General features: G+C 40.8%; 2 pseudogenes; one reads left to right on the top strand and one right to left on the bottom strand.

Moving 5' to 3' along the window:
* Positions 1 to 5,227: 5,227 nt before the first annotated feature.
* LOC142424044 (dnaJ homolog subfamily A member 1 pseudogene) lies at positions 5,228 to 9,834 on the top strand (annotated as a pseudogene).
* Positions 9,835 to 11,332: 1,498 nt separating this feature from the next.
* On the bottom strand, positions 11,333 to 13,163 carry LOC142424043 (nuclear receptor-binding factor 2-like; annotated as a pseudogene).
* Positions 13,164 to 15,712: the final 2,549 nt, after the last annotated feature.

Here is a 15,712-nt window from a genome sequence, read left to right as displayed (position 1 = left end):
ATTGAATAAAGAAGGCTGAAGAAGAATTGATGCATTTAAACTGTGGTGATGGAGAAAAATATTGAAAATTCCTCAGTGTGAGATACAGAAAGATTTCTCCCAAGTTGTCTTCCCCAAATATATGCCAAACCCAAGATGCTGCTTGTTACACGTGGTAAATGGCTATACACTAGGAGGTCAATAAAAGTATGTCAGAGGTTATTCTGCCTAAGATTAATCAGCCATCTAGAGCAACCAGACTGTACAGTCTGACTCACCCTAAGTAGGGCCCATTCTCTTCTGATAAGGATAGTGAATGTTCCTTTGAACGTGAGCCCGAAGGCAAGGTCGGGACCATTCAAGGATGACTAAGGTTACGCTACTATATTGAGTCTAGGGTCCGCCCATCTTGCCACATATGTATCCCTATTCCCTTTTTTTACTATTGAGTGTATACCCCCAGGTCATCCCCCTCCTACTGCTTGTATTGCCTGTTACAACCCCTTTCTATGACATACGCCATTATCTGTAATCAGGAGGCTTGCATGCCCTCAAAGATATATAAGCTTTGGTTAGAAATGAAACCTCATGCTCTCTCTCCTGCCCTCTCATCTCCCACTTCCATGTTTCCCACCAAGAAGAGCTGAGGTGAGCATGCTACTGTGAAATGTGTCTGACTTCTTCATTTTACTCTTTCTCTCCCATCTCTCCTATTTCTCTATGACTTTATTATAATCTTTATGGATCTTAACCGTACAATTGTGCCTACTGAACCTGCGATTAGTTTTGGAGGCCTGGTTTCCCGCACACCCCAGATTACTAAAAGGACAAACAATTCTGGTTGGGAAGAATAGGGCCAGAGTGCTCCTTAAAGACAAGGATGGCAAGGCGTCATCTTACATACTTTGGACACATCGTCAGTAGAGACCAGTCCCTAAAGAAGGACATCATACTTGGTACTGTGGAGCAAAAAATAAGAAGGCCCTTTTCGAGATGGATGGACATAGTAATTGCAACAACGGGCCAGGCACAGGAACAACTGTGAGGATGGCTTCATTCTGTTGTATAGAGGGCTACCTAAGAACACCAACACATGGGTTCAGCCTCGGGTGAATCCCCTCTGACCATAGTAGATGGATGGGAAGAGCCTTGTTATCAGACAGCATTGTAATGTCAATTATGGCACCTTCAGTTAGGTTAAAATGTAATCTCTTATCATTAGATCTCCCCTTTGACCTACTTTTTAAATAAATCATTTTATTGGGGGCTTTTACAGCTCTTATCACAATCCATCCATACATCCATTGTGTCAAGTACATTTGTAAATATGTTGCCATCATCAGTTTCAAAACATTTTCTTGAGTCCTTGGTATCTGCTCTTGATACCTCCCTCCCCATGAACTCTTTATAATTTATAAATTATTCGTTTTTTCATGTCTTACACTGATGTATCCCTTCATCCACTTTTCTGTTATTTGTCTCCCTGGGAGGGGGTTACATGTCTATTGTGATTGGTTCCTCCTTTCTCCCCCACCTTCCCTTTATCCTCCTTATATCACTACTCTCATTGTTGGTCCTGAGGGGTTTATCTGTCCTGGATTCTCTGTGTTTGAGTTCTTATCTGTACCAATGTACTTGCTCTGATGTAGGTGGATTTGTAAGGTCGAATTGGGGTCATGAGAATGGGGGGGAGGAAGTATTAAATGACTAGAATAGGGAAAGTTGTTTGTTTTGTTGGTGCTATAATACAAAATAGGTGTTTCAGTTAAAGCAAACAAACAAACAAAGGGAAAGGGAAATGGCATGAATTAAGCCTCTGGTGAATTTCTTCTCATCACAGACCAGGATTGTGAATAGACTTGATACCATGCAGAGTGCATTGGAAAGTGCACAGATGCAGTTAGGTGAAGATTTTGCATTGTATCATTTGAACTTCCTTTTAATCTACTTTAAATTTGTTCTATATTTTAATATTTTCTGTATTTTTTAGATTGCTATTTTTATCTGCTTTATTTTTTTCTCATTTTAGTTTTCTTTTGGTATTTTTTTGTATATGAAATCCAGGATAGTAAATCTCCAGGAACAGTAATTGGACTCATGGTTTCTTGGGGGTATGGCAGGGGCAGTTGGGGGTAATGCAGATCTATTAAGGAGTGCAAGAGGTAAGAAAATGTTCTAAAATTGATCATGGTGATGATTGTACAACTCAAGATGACTGAACTATTGAATTGTATGATATGTGAATTATATGCCATTAAAATATTTTAAAAATACTTAAAGAAATTTCAACAAAATGAAACAGTAATGGGCTAATTTTCATAATTAAATATTCATAATAACAATAAGTAGCAATCTTAGAGGATCCCTTGTGGTGTAGTTGTTATGCATTGGGCTGTGATCTGCATGGTCAGAGGTATAAACCACCAGCAGCTCCAAGGGAAAAAGATTGGGTTTCCTACTCTGGTGAACATTTTAGTCTTGGAAACCTGCATAGGGGTCTTTATGAGTCAGCATTGACTTGATGGCAGTGAGTTTAGTTTTGGTTACATATCTAGAAGGAACTTCATATCTGAAAATGCTCCCCAAAGCGTGTTTGAATTCACATGACAAGGTAAGATATAGCTTTAAGTCCTTAAAGCATGAAACTCATATCTTATGTACATCTGTAACCAGTAAGAAAAAGATTCACAGATAGCTATTAGTGACTATCACTAACAGAGCTTAAGGAGGCACTCGATATTGGACTATTCAGCTTTTCATATTTGTCTTTATGGTGGGCGGTCATTTGCTCTCCTTTCCTGGGTCCTTCTAAACCACCGTCAAGCTGCTTTCCCCTCTCTGGAAATGACCTTAAAAACACTAACCTTATGGGGTGATGGGTAGAGGGTATTAGAAAGTTAGAGGATATCTCTGCTTCTATCATGCTGATATACAAATTCTAAACTCTTCTCAATAGTTTCCATTTAGGGAAACCTCTCCCAGAATGCAATGCTGTTACAAATCTAATTCTTCCGAGCCTGGCTGTGAGCAAGGAGCAATCCTTTGAGGTCTAAATATCTAGAGTAAAATGGATATTCTAGGGCTTTTGGTCTTTTATCACATAATCTCTTTGTTAGGGCATTCTTGGTTGACGTTGATAGGTACCCTTAAGGCAACTTCCATTCATAGTGACCCTATAAACGAGTGCACCGAGCACTGCCTGTGCCAGCCTCACACTTGCTGTTATCTTTGAGCCCATTGTTACAGTCACTGTGTCAATCTATGTCCTGGATGGCCTTCCTCTTTTCAGTTGACCCTCTACTGAAGAAAGCATTACATCCTTTCCTAGGACATAGTCTCTCTTGATAACATGTCTGAAGTACGTGAGACAAAGTCTCCATATTCTCCCTTCTCAGGGACAATCGGGCTAGCCATCCCTACAAGGCACATTTGTTCTTTTGTTGAAGTTCGTGGTGTTTTCAATGTTCTCGGTCAACACAATAATTCAAATATATCATTTCTTCTCTGGTCTTTCTTATTCATTGTGTAACTTTCAAAAGCATAGGAGGTGAGTGAAAATACTATAGGTTCGGTCAGGTGCAGATCAGTTTTCAAAGTAATATCTTGTACTTTAATGTTTTAAAGAGGTCTTGAGCAATATTTACTCAACCAGTTATCATTTTATGTCTGACTGCCATTTCCATGAACATTGATTGTGGGCTCAAACAAGTTGAAATCTTCGACAACTTGAATCTCTTCTCCATCTATCATGATGTTGTCTGTTGGTTCAGTGGTCAAGATATTTGTTTTTTTTACATTGAGTTGTAATACATATAGATAGTTATAGTCTTTGATTTTCATCAGAAAGTGTTTCAAGGCCTCTTTACTTTCAATGATCAGGGTTATATTATGTGCCTTGAACATTGTTAATCACCTTCCTCTAATACTAATGTCATGTTTTTAAAAAAATCTCAGCTTCTCAGATGTTTTTGGTCAGTATGTTAGACAGGGTTCTCTAGAGAAACAAAATCAAGACACTAATAATTTTATATATATCTTATAGAGAGATATATAACATAAGAAGTAAACAGTTAATTAATCTATAAAGCAGTACAAATAGTTCAGTGAAACTTACTTCCATGAGAGTTAATACACTGGCAGTCCTTCAAATCTAGAGGGCTGCCAGGTCATCCCCTGTATAGCAATTCAGGCTATCCGGGCACAGGCACCAAACAGCAAGGCAGGTCACCAACAGTCAGCCAGATGACAGAGTCCGACAGTCCCCAGCTTAAGTGATGTATACTCTTGTAGCATGGTGAAACAGGTCTTGAAGGAACCTCAAACTACAGAGACACCGTCCATGGGTTAGGTGTACCACAGGTAGTGTAGTTTGCAAAGTGAGGCAGAGAACAAGCTAAGGCAGCCGCATACTGGTCTGATCATCAAACAGCAAGAAAGGTGAGGCTTGCTGAGCCATTTAGCTCTCTCTCTCTCTCTCTCTCTCTGCTCTTCAATTAATTCTATATGTGTTCATTGGCCATGTTGGCACAATAAACCTACCTATCACAGTCATCATACAGATTTAATAAGTATGGTGAAAGGATATACCCCTGACACATACATTTTATGATTTTAAACCAGGCAGTATTCTCTTGTTCTGTTGGAATGACTGTCTCTGGCTGTATGTACAGGGTTAATAGTGCATTACAGATCGGTGTGTTAATGGCAAGATCAGTAGGAGAAAGATAAGGCTGTCTGCTGCCATAATGTTTTACAGCCTTAGACATTCAAAGGGGCAGTTCTATTCGGTTTTATAGAGTTACTATGAGTCAAAATCAGCTTGACACTTGTAGAGGCTTTTTAAAAAAGAAAACATTTTATTAGGGACTCATACAACTCTTGTCACAATCCATACATACATCAGTTGTAGAGCACATATGTACATTCTTTGTCCTCATCATTTTCAAAGCATTTGCTCTCCACTTGAGACCTTTTGTTTTTAAGAAAAATTTATGTCTTTGAATTATGGTACTGCTGAATAACATTAGATATACTAAGGTCAGCCAGAATAACAAACAAATTTGCGTTGGAAAAATTAAAGCAAGCATGCTCCTTAGAAACAAGAATGATGAGACTTCATCTCATGTATTTTGGAAAAATAAATCCCTGGAGGAAAAACATCCCCTGGAGGTGGACATTAAGCTTGGTAGAGTGTGAGTGAAAAAGCAGAAGAGCCTAAATTAGATGGATTGATCGAGTTGCTGTAACGATGGGCTCAAGTACAGAAATTCCTCTGAGGATGATGCAGGACATGGAAGTATTTAACTCTGTTGTCTATCAGGTCACTATGAATCACAATGGACTTGATAGCACCGAGGAAATCGAGTTTGGTCAGATTTCGGGAGCAGGACAATGGGGACTACTTTCCTCTTTCTTTCTCTCTAAAATTCAGGAAAAATCAGTGTCATTTATTCTTCAAATATGTGATAAAATTCAAGCTCCTTTTATTAAATAAATGAGTACCTATTCAGATAATTTTTATTTCCTTTTATAAGATTAGTAGATTGTGTCTTTTGAGGAATTAATACATTTCATTTAAGTTATCAAATTTCTGGTTCTAGACTTACTCATGATATTCCTTTATTTTCCTTCTGATATCTATAAAATAAATTGTGGTAGCCTCCTTTATTACTGATATAAGTAATTTGTGTCTTTTTTGTTAGGATAACTAGAAATCTGTAAATTTTTGTGACCTTTTCAAAGAATCTATTTTGGAATTTATTGATTTTCTCTATTAATTTGCTTTTCTCAGTTTAACTGTTTTCTGTTCTAACCTAAATCATTCCTGTACTTCTGTTTACCTGGGTTATAATTAACTCCCCCTTTTTGTAACCCATTTTCTAAAGTAGAATACACAGGAGAAAGTCGGGACTTTTTACTCCCTTAAACAATGGAAATCATGTACACTCAATGGGGCACTTCTATCCTGTCCTATAGAGTCAGAATTACCTTGATGGCAATGAATTTGTGTGCATGTCTTTGAGGGAGACTTGAAGTACTTGCTGATGAAGACTAAGGTTTGCATCCTTCAGCATATCTTACAACTCAATGTAAAGAAACCCCAAATCCTTACAACTGGACAATAGGTAACATGACAATAAATGGAGTCAAGATTGAAGTTGTCAAGGATTCCTTCTTGCTTGGATCCACAATCAGTGCTCATGGAAGTAGTAGTAAATAGATCAAAATGACAGGTTGCTAAAATAGGGATAAGGCGGGTTGTCTTCCTGAATGCCTGCCCTAGCAGGGCCACAGTAAAGGGATGCAAAGAAGTCAGGCACACTAATTAGACACCTATGGGAAAATCCAAACTGGGCCCTACACAATATTAGGCACCAGCAATATGACATCACACAGGGGTGCCTAAACTCAGCCAATAAGATCAGCCAATACCTTCAACCAGCCAGTGGGGATAAAAGCCGGCCACAGGAAGGCTGAGTACCCCTTTTCTCTTCTTTTTCATTTGCATTTTTGCAAGCAGAGGGTGAGATTCCTTTTGAGTATGGGTGCACACGCACCTGTATGCCCGCCCAATCTCTTGGAATTTCTTGCTGTTGGCTCCACATGTAGCTTTTGTGTTCCTGTTTGGCATTCCTTCTGTGTATTTTTCCGTTTTCCCCTGAAACAGCCATCTTCAGTGTGAGCTCCCGTGCATTCCCCAAATGGCCTCGTATCCTTTCCAGAAGTAGCTTGCATTCTTTGAGACTGTAATACCTGAAACTTTCCTTCCTTCATAAAAGTCATTTGGATTTGCAAAAGTGATTCTGCCACATGAATTCTTTCAGCATTGCAAAGCAAGAACTGAGGTATACCACCCCAGAAACCTAACAAAATGACACATTGCATTGGGTACATTTGCTGCACAAGACCTCTTTAAAGTGTTAGGGGAAAAAGGACATTACTGAAGTAGTTAGTTTATTGTGCCAACCTGGCCTATAAACACATATGGAGTTAATTGAAGGGTGGAGAGATAAATGGCTCAGTGAGCCTTGCCTTTTGCCTTTTAAGTTCTCAGGTCTCCTGCTTTGTGATGGTCAGACCAGGTCGGACTGCCTTAGCCAGTTCTATGCTTCAGCTGGCAAGACTCACTTCCTGCAAGACAACCCCAAGGAGAAGCTGCATGGACCTACCCCGAAGCAACCCTGGGTGCTGGAGCAGCCGTGTGGAGACCTCTGCCAGTGCTGAGATGCTTACACATTCACTGATTCAGCTTTCCTCCTGCAGTGGGCATCATAGTGTGTGTTTTGTGAGATGGAGGAGGGCTTTGTGGATTGGTGTCAGACATATGGGCTAATGTTGAACTTGTGGGCTTGGGCAGCACTGGGTTGGGATGTTTCTTGAGGTGCACTTAACCTTTATATAAAACTCTCTTTTATACATATGAGTTTCTGTGGATTTGTTTCTCTAAAGTACCCATACTAACACAATTACTTTGAGGACTAAAATATGCATAACTCACATCATGGTATTTTAAATTACACAATGTGCATGTGAAATTTAAACACTGAGTAAAAAGACTGAGGAAGAATCAAAGCATTTGAATTGTGGCGCTAGAGAAGAATATTGGAAGTACCACGGGTTCCGAAAGGGACAAACAAATTTGTCTTGGAAGAAATACAGCCAAAATATCCCTTACAAGCAAGGTCTGTGAGACTTTTTCTCATCTACTTTGGACTTGTCAGGGGAGACCAGTGCCTGGGAAAGGAAATTGTGCTTGAAGAAGTAGAGGGGAAGTGAAAAAGAGAAGATGGCTTGACAATACGTTCAAACGTAAGAACAATTGTCAGGATGGTACAGAACCAAGCAGTGTTGGATTCTGTTGTACATAGAGTAACTATAAGTCAGAACTAACTCCACGGTGCCTAAAAGCAACAACGCATTCTCACCACAACTACTTGGCTGCTCTTCAAAAGCGCCCATCATGGAGTGGAGCCCACTGTGCTACAGCATCACATGCAGGAATCCTGGCCCACCCACGCTGACACAAATCCTATCAGGCACATAGAGTGTAAACCAAATCCCCCTATCTTGTCTTTTATAACATGGATAGTCCACATTTTATTTGCCTCTAAGCTACATTCATTTTCTAGGAGCCCTGGTGCCACTGTCCGTTTAGCATTGGATCATTGGATTGATAACAACATGGTTGGCAGGTCAAACCAGCGATGCTTCTCTGGAGAAAGATGAGCCTATCTCCTCCCATGTTAAAAACCTTATATCATGTTGCTGTGAGTCAGCATCCACCCGATGGCAGTGGGTTTGGTGTTTGGTATGCTGTAGGGTTTGCTATTTATTTATTTTTAGCCAATAAAATAGTTTATTTATGGCACAAACTTAAATCTCAAGTGTTATAAGGTTAGGCTAGCAAGATGTCTCCAGAGTCTAGAATAATACAACATTGAGATGGATAATTTAAGTACCATTTGATTTTTAACAAACCTGAATTTTTCAAGTTATTTTAAAAGCTAGGTTATTTCGGGGAACTTTCCAGAGCACTTTGAGAGAGGCAGAGAAACCGAGGTGACCTGAAGTGGGCACAGCAAGCAGCTCCTTCCCATGCCCCCTCCCTGGCTTAGCCCACTCAACAGTTGTAGAAGACGGTGAAAGGAGCCACTTACTATGATGCTTTGGAGGTCAAACCCAGCACCACAGGAAGAGGTGATAAAAGCTTATAGGCAACTGATCACGAAGTATCATTTGGATAAGAATCCAAATGCAGGTGAGAAGTTGAAACAGATTTCTCCAGGGTCTGATGTGCTTTCTAATGCAAAGAAAAGAGACCAAAAATATATGACAACGGAGGTGAGCAGCCCATCAGGGAGGGCGGACCAGGTGGTGGTTTTGGTTTGCAGAGGGACATCTTTGATAGGTTCTTTGGAGGTGGTGGAAGAATGCAGAGAGAAAGGAGAGGAAAAACATTGTCCATCAACTCAGCAACATTAGAAGATTTCTATAATGGTGCAATAAGAAAGCCGGCTCTGCCAAAGAATGAGATTTGCGACAAATGTGAAGCCCGAGTCGGTCAGGAAGGAGCAGTCGAGTGCTGTCCTAATTCCTGAGGCAGTGGAATGCAAATACGAGTTCATCAGATTGGACCCCTACTGGTTCAGCAAGCTCAGTCTGTGTGTATGGAGTGCCAGGGCCATGGGGAACGGATCAGCCCGAAAGGTACATGTAAAAGTGGCAATGGAAGCAAGAAGATTCTAGAAGCTCACATGGACAAAGGCATGAAAGCTGGCCAGAAGATAACATTCCATGGTGAAGGAGACCAAGCACCTGGACTGGATAAAGGAGATTATTATTGTTTTAGGATCATGCTGTTTTCACTAACCAAAGAGACCTTTTCATGCATATGGACATGCAACTGGTGTGGCTTGCAAAATCCACTATCCACTCTTGATAACCAAACCATCATCATTGCTTCTCATGCAGGTCAGATCGTGAAGAATGAAAATTTCAAATGCGTGCTAAATGAAGGCATGGTAAATAATCCCAGACCATATGAAAAGGGGGTGGGGAGGGGGCTACTCATTGAATTTAAGGTGGAACTTGCCTGAGAATTGTTTTCTTTCTCCAGATTAACTTTCTCTGCTGGAAAAACTCCTACCTGAGCAGAAGGAAGCAGAAGAAACTGATGAAATGGACCAGGCAGAACTGGTGGACTTTGATCTCAACGAGGAAAGACGGCACCATGGAGAAGCATATCAGGATGAGGGACAACCCCCCCCCCCCCCCGCAAAATGGGGCCCAGTGTCAGGCCTCTTCGTGCAGGTCAGGGAATATCACTTGCTGCTGGCATTTAGTGTGCAGTGGTGAACAATATACTCACTACTTGCCATGAATTTTTGTTTTAATATTCACATCTAGCAGTGTTTTAAAGTTAAATGACGAATCAACACAAATAAAAAAGCTGACTTTCCCCTGTATGTCTAATGACTTCAATATGCAAAATGAGGTCTAATACTTGTAACATTTTCTTTTGGTTTGAAAGAGGTGGGGGGAATGTGTTGCTCTCCCCAGAACTCTCTTCCCCGAGACCATACCTTATAATTGTATTCAGCTGTATAGACTTAGCCCCAAGTGCTAGGTGTATGTATTGACTTCTGTGTATGACTCTTAATTGTTAAGCTCTGAAATTAAAACAATTTAACTGGCAAAACAAACAAACAAAAACCTAGTTAATTTTTTGTTTCATCAGTTATTATGATGAGACAGGAAAAAAATGTTCTCTGAATGGTTCACTTCACCTGATTCCAGTCATACTAGTTTCATTACTTAAGCAAGTGAGCCCAACCCAGTCCCTCAACCAACCAACTCTCCTTGATTCCCTCCTAGGAGGCAGTTCTTCTGTATTTCTGTCACCCCGTCATTCCACACAGAAAGCCGAGGCCATGCTTTAAATACACCCAAAGGCTTGTGCCCCGATGTTGTGTTTACATCCTCCTCTGCCTCCTCCCCTTCCCAGCCCTGGAACATTCTCAGACTCTGTATGGAGAAAGCCAAGGAAAGGCTTCCTGGCCTTGGGTGCCCCAAGTATAGCACCCCTCTCCTGGAGTACCCCTGAGCATTTGGGAGCACACTGAAAACTCAAGAATTTCTATTTCCCTAGCTGTCAAGGAAATGGAAAGCAAATCATTGACGAAGTTAGTGACCACACCAAAATTTATCATTTGACTGCGTCTGTGCAAACTCTTATTAAACTTTACGACCAGCAGAGGTCATACAACACTTGCCTCTTAACTACCAAATACATTCAACAAAGGTATAAAACACAATTACTTTATTGATTTTATTATAACCAAATACAGCTAACTAGCATTACTCTCACTTGTGCATCATTAAAAGCAAAAGGATATTTCCTTGACATTTTCAAGGGATGCATTATACAATAAACAAGAGTTCGAACTTAAAATGCACCCTGATTAATTACATAAACTGGTCATTTTTTTTCTTCAAAAAAGGTGACTAAGAATTTGGGTCCTTCATAGAATTGAAAGTTATGTATTTCTCTTGATAGGTTATTATTATGAGTAGTGCAAAGTGTAGCACATATAATTTCATCTAGAAAGGCACGTATCTCACACCTCATTTAAACAAACAAAATGTGCATAACAAATGCATGCCATCGATACGTGATAGAAAGCATGTTTCAAATACAAGGCAGCCCCTCAGGCTATCTTACTTAGGTTTGCATGATCATTTATGGCATTATAGATTAATTACACATAGCATGTTTTTATACATTTTAACCCTGCTGATAAGGAAAGTAATTGCGGTTTGAAAAAAAGAATTCCAGGTAACCATTTGATTTGCATCAAGTAAAAGTGAACCTCTGAGCGTTAGTGTCTGCTAAGTCTGGCATCATGGCCTCTCGTGAGGGCATCAGATATGTAACATATTTCACAGTGCTCCCCAGCCCTGGCAAAGCCTCTTCTACAGCTTGTGCCACATGTGCTGCAGCTCTCAGGCCACCCTGGCCTGTGCTTGTCCCTTTAGCTCTTTCTCTGGATTTTTCATTCCTCCTCTGTGGCCATCTATTCCAGTTATTCACGGATCCTTTCAGGAAGTCCCAGAGGGCTCCATGAGGGCAAGTGCTGGAGATGGAAAATTCAAGGGAGGGTGAATGGAAACTGGAATGGCCTTGGCTTTCCCAGTATTTGGTGCAAACTTCCACCAGGTAGAAGAAGATGTCGTGGTTTCTGAATGTGTTGGCAAGCTTCATGACTCTGATTTTTCCACAGAATCAGTATCTACGTCCAGCTCCTTTTCTACTGGGCATTATTCTATGTCCGCTTTCAGTTGTTTATTTTTTTTCCTCAGTCTTTCGTTACCAGCCACAGGGAATCCCGCATGCCTCTTCAAACCGGCCATTCTGCTTGCCTATTCCTCTCTAATTTTTATCATCTTTGGGGCCCTTGCTTCCAATACATGGCTCTGCTGGCTCACTCCTCTGCTGAAGTAAAGACAGTAGTGTGTCTGGATCCCTGTCAAAGACCCCCCCAGAGCTTAGGGCAGGCGTCTCTCGGCGGGTGTGCTGTACTTCTGAGGAAGAAGTAGGCTCTGGCCCTCCGCATCCTCAATAGAGGGCTTGTGAGGTGCCTGAAGGTGGGTGGCTACACCCTTGCCTGTGTTCTTTTGGGCTTTCCATCTTTCCTCTATGTCACGTGTGTCGAGATCAATATTTAACGCTCTTTGGCATTTTTTCGAATGTTCCGTTTATTCACTGCAAACACACATCAAACAATCTAATAATCTTAAAATTAACTTAAACTATTGAGTATAAGAACATCAGGGCAAATATTAGGGCAACACACTACACACATTATTATTTCGGCACTGTAGTCCCAATAAGCATTGCCTTCATCGGTCTACCCCAGGTAGAGTTGGGGAGAGCAGGAGTTGATGTCTCCTTGGTTCCTTGCTCTCTGAAAGGTCAGTGTCATTCTGGAAATTCCGCATGTCCAGCCAAGTCTTATTGGGTTTCCCAGACTTTCTGGGGTGGCTCTTCGGGCCATCTGTTGGTTCTTGGCAGTGGCTCGACGTGTAGGCTGGACCTGCATATTATACTTTCATTTCTCTCCCAAAATGGAGTTTCTCGTGGCCACGTCTTGCAAGGTACTTCAACGTCCTGCAAGGAAGTTCTGCGAGACTCTCATCACTCACGCTTTGCCCTCTTCCACCTCTCCTGGATGAGCAGGCGCTGTTTGCTGTGGATGTCCCTTTACAATTCCCGTGACAAATGGGCCTGCCCAGACGGTATCAATTTCATGGCTTCAGAAAGATATGCAGCAGTTTTTTTTTTGGGGGGGGGGGTGTGTGTGACAAGAAATAGCCTCTTCGTCTTTCTCCGTAGCTAATAAGCAGTCTGCTTGTCTGTTCTGTTGATGAGCCGGGTGGCGAGGTCCTTCCATTACTTCCACAAAGGTAAGCAGTGGCCTGAGGAAGGGGGTAGCAGTTCCAGGGGACACGGAGGGGAGCAGAAGGAGATTGCAACGCAGCCGCGGTGCGACCCCTCTGAAATCGGCGGTGGGCGCAGAGAGCTATTTGTTTATTTTTCATAGATCTAGCAGCATGTATACAAATGCAGTGATTCCTACTTGTATCATTTCTGGACACTGATTACATTGTTCAAGGTGTAAAACCATCTTCACGTCCTTTTCTCGGTTGTTCCTCCCTAATTGACACACCCATTGCCTCTTAACCTTTCCTGCCAATCATTTGTGCTGTTGTCAATTTGATATTTAAAAGAACAGTGGTCAATGCAGATGGTCTTTAAACTATTATCTGTTTTTAAGAAGATTTCCTGGAACTTGGGGGTTCATTTAAAGATTTTCTCCTGTAGCTTCAGGGGCGTATGACAGAGAGCAGGAAGATGAAGCTGGAGGACCACAGGGTGGAAAATGCCAAGCTGAATGAATCCCAGGTGGGCCGAATGAGTACTAGTCGGCAGTCCACTGATGGCTCTCGGGATCGGCAAGCATTATAGTATAGGTTTTATCAGTCTCAGTATCCCCATAAAACATGTATTTCATGAAAATTTTAAATGATATATTTTCTTCTTTTGATCAAGATTCTTATATAGAAAATTTTAAATCCAAACATAGCCAGGCACCATCTAATTCTTCTAACCTCATAGCACATGGGGTTCTTGAAGGAAATTAGCATCATATATGCCATTTTCTACTCCTTTTCCTGAATTTCCTTTCTACTCAGTTGCTACAGGCAAATCAAGACCTTTTTTTTCCCTTTTACATGGGAGGTTGCTTGCTAGTTTTTAAGAGTCAAGGTGCTAATGCAATGAACTGTGATATGAAGATATAGCCCAGAGTGCTAAAAATAATGCTAACCCCCATGAAGATGTTCAGTTATACGTAAGCAGCATCAGCTGTTGCTCTTTTTAGTGTTATTAGACAATGATATGGCAATTTAACCTTCTACTGTTGTACAACATATTGATAATCATTTAGATCAATCGACTATGTTCCTTTTGTCAATGTAACATTTCTATTACTATAAACAGAACGTCTTTGTCTCATACACAGTGAGTCCCCTGTTCCTCTTCCGTCTACTGTTGGTAATTATAAATAAACCTTGGTTTCTATCCATTTGTGTGCGCTTGCCTTTTTCATAAGTCAGGTCATACAATTCTCACCCATTTGTGACTGACTTATTTTACACAGCATACTATTTTCAAGTTTCATTCATAGTGTAGCATGCTTTATTGTACGTTTGAACTGAGTATATGCATTCTTTGTATATACTACCTTTTGTATATCTGTTGTTGTGAATTAGACTATTGTTACATTAAATAAGGTGTTAGCTGTTAGATTAATTGGAAAAAATAAACACTGACATACAGTTAATTGCAATTCGTAGGTCAGTTAGGAATAGGAACAATAAAAGATTTTAAGTGAGCTTCATGTAATTCTTAGAGACCCCTCTTCTGTTCTTGATGTGCAGCTCAGCTTCTGACCTGTGTCACTTTTTTATCTCCGAATCCTTTTAATATATTTTGCGGAGTAAGTAATTTGGTGACAGATTATCTACCTTTTTGTTTGTATAATCTAACTTTGTTACTCTAGTTAGATAACTCACACATGTTTTTCTCTTTTCAGCAAGCCTAATTTATACCATGCTTTCCCTAATCCCCACCTTAGTCCCTTTAAAACGTCTATAATTTTCTTTATCACTCAGAGGCAAATATGTTAGTGCTGATGTCTCCAGAATGGGCGCTCCAAATAATTGGGAGACCCCTCTCTTATTTGACTCCCCTGGTGGTTAGTAGCCCAAAAGTTAATGCTTTCTGTTTGGTTAGTTATCAGAGACATTGTGAGACTATCATTAAGTCTGTTTGCTTGTTAGTAGCCAAAAATTGCGCTCTGAAAAGCATAATTAATATCAAACACCTGGGGAAGTACTGGATGTAAATTACAAAGAAATTTATCATTCTGAGAAAAAATGAGGATTGTGTGAACAGCCTTCATTGGTATTGGTCTCACCACTAACGTCCTATTCTAATAAATTTCCTTTTTCTCTCTAATTGCTAAGGTGGCTCTACTGCTTCCGGGTACAAACCTGTATCCTTGTAGTTGTTAGGTGCCATCCAGTTCATTCTGACTCATAGTCACCCCAACTATGTGCAGCAGAGTTAACCACTGTCTAGTCCTGTGCTGGCCTCACCATTGCTGTAATGTTTGAGACCATTGCTGCAGCCTCTGTGTCCATCCATCTTGTCGAGAAGTGTCCATTTTCAATGTCCCTCTGCTTTACCGAGAGCCTGATGTCCTTTCCCAGTCTCTCCTGATAACATGGCCAAAGTATGCTAGACAAATGTCATGTTGTCTTTGCTTCTAAGGAGCATTCTGGCTTCACTTCTTCCCAAGACAGATGTTCGTCCTTTGGCAGTCCATGGTACTTTCAATAGTCTTCACCAATATCACAATCCAAATGCATCAATTCTTCTGTCTTCCTCATTCAATGTCCAACTTACACTTGCCTAGGAAGTGATTGAAAATGCCTTGTCTTGGCAATACATAAGGGCGGTTCTACTCTGACCTTTAGGGTCTCTGTGAATTGACATCCACTCATGGCAGTGAGCTTGGGTCAGGCATGCTGTAGTCCTCAAACAAAGAGGTCTTGAGAAGCAGATTTTCCCAATGCAATGAATTGTTGGATTTCTTGGATTTTGCTTCCA

The sequence above is a fragment of the Tenrec ecaudatus genome, chromosome 13 (assembly GCF_050624435.1).
Source record: "Tenrec ecaudatus isolate mTenEca1 chromosome 13, mTenEca1.hap1, whole genome shotgun sequence".
NCBI classification, from domain to species: domain Eukaryota; kingdom Metazoa; phylum Chordata; class Mammalia; order Afrosoricida; family Tenrecidae; genus Tenrec; species Tenrec ecaudatus.
Note: the sequence above shows the minus strand (reverse complement) of the source record. Positions and strands in the feature narration are given on the sequence as shown.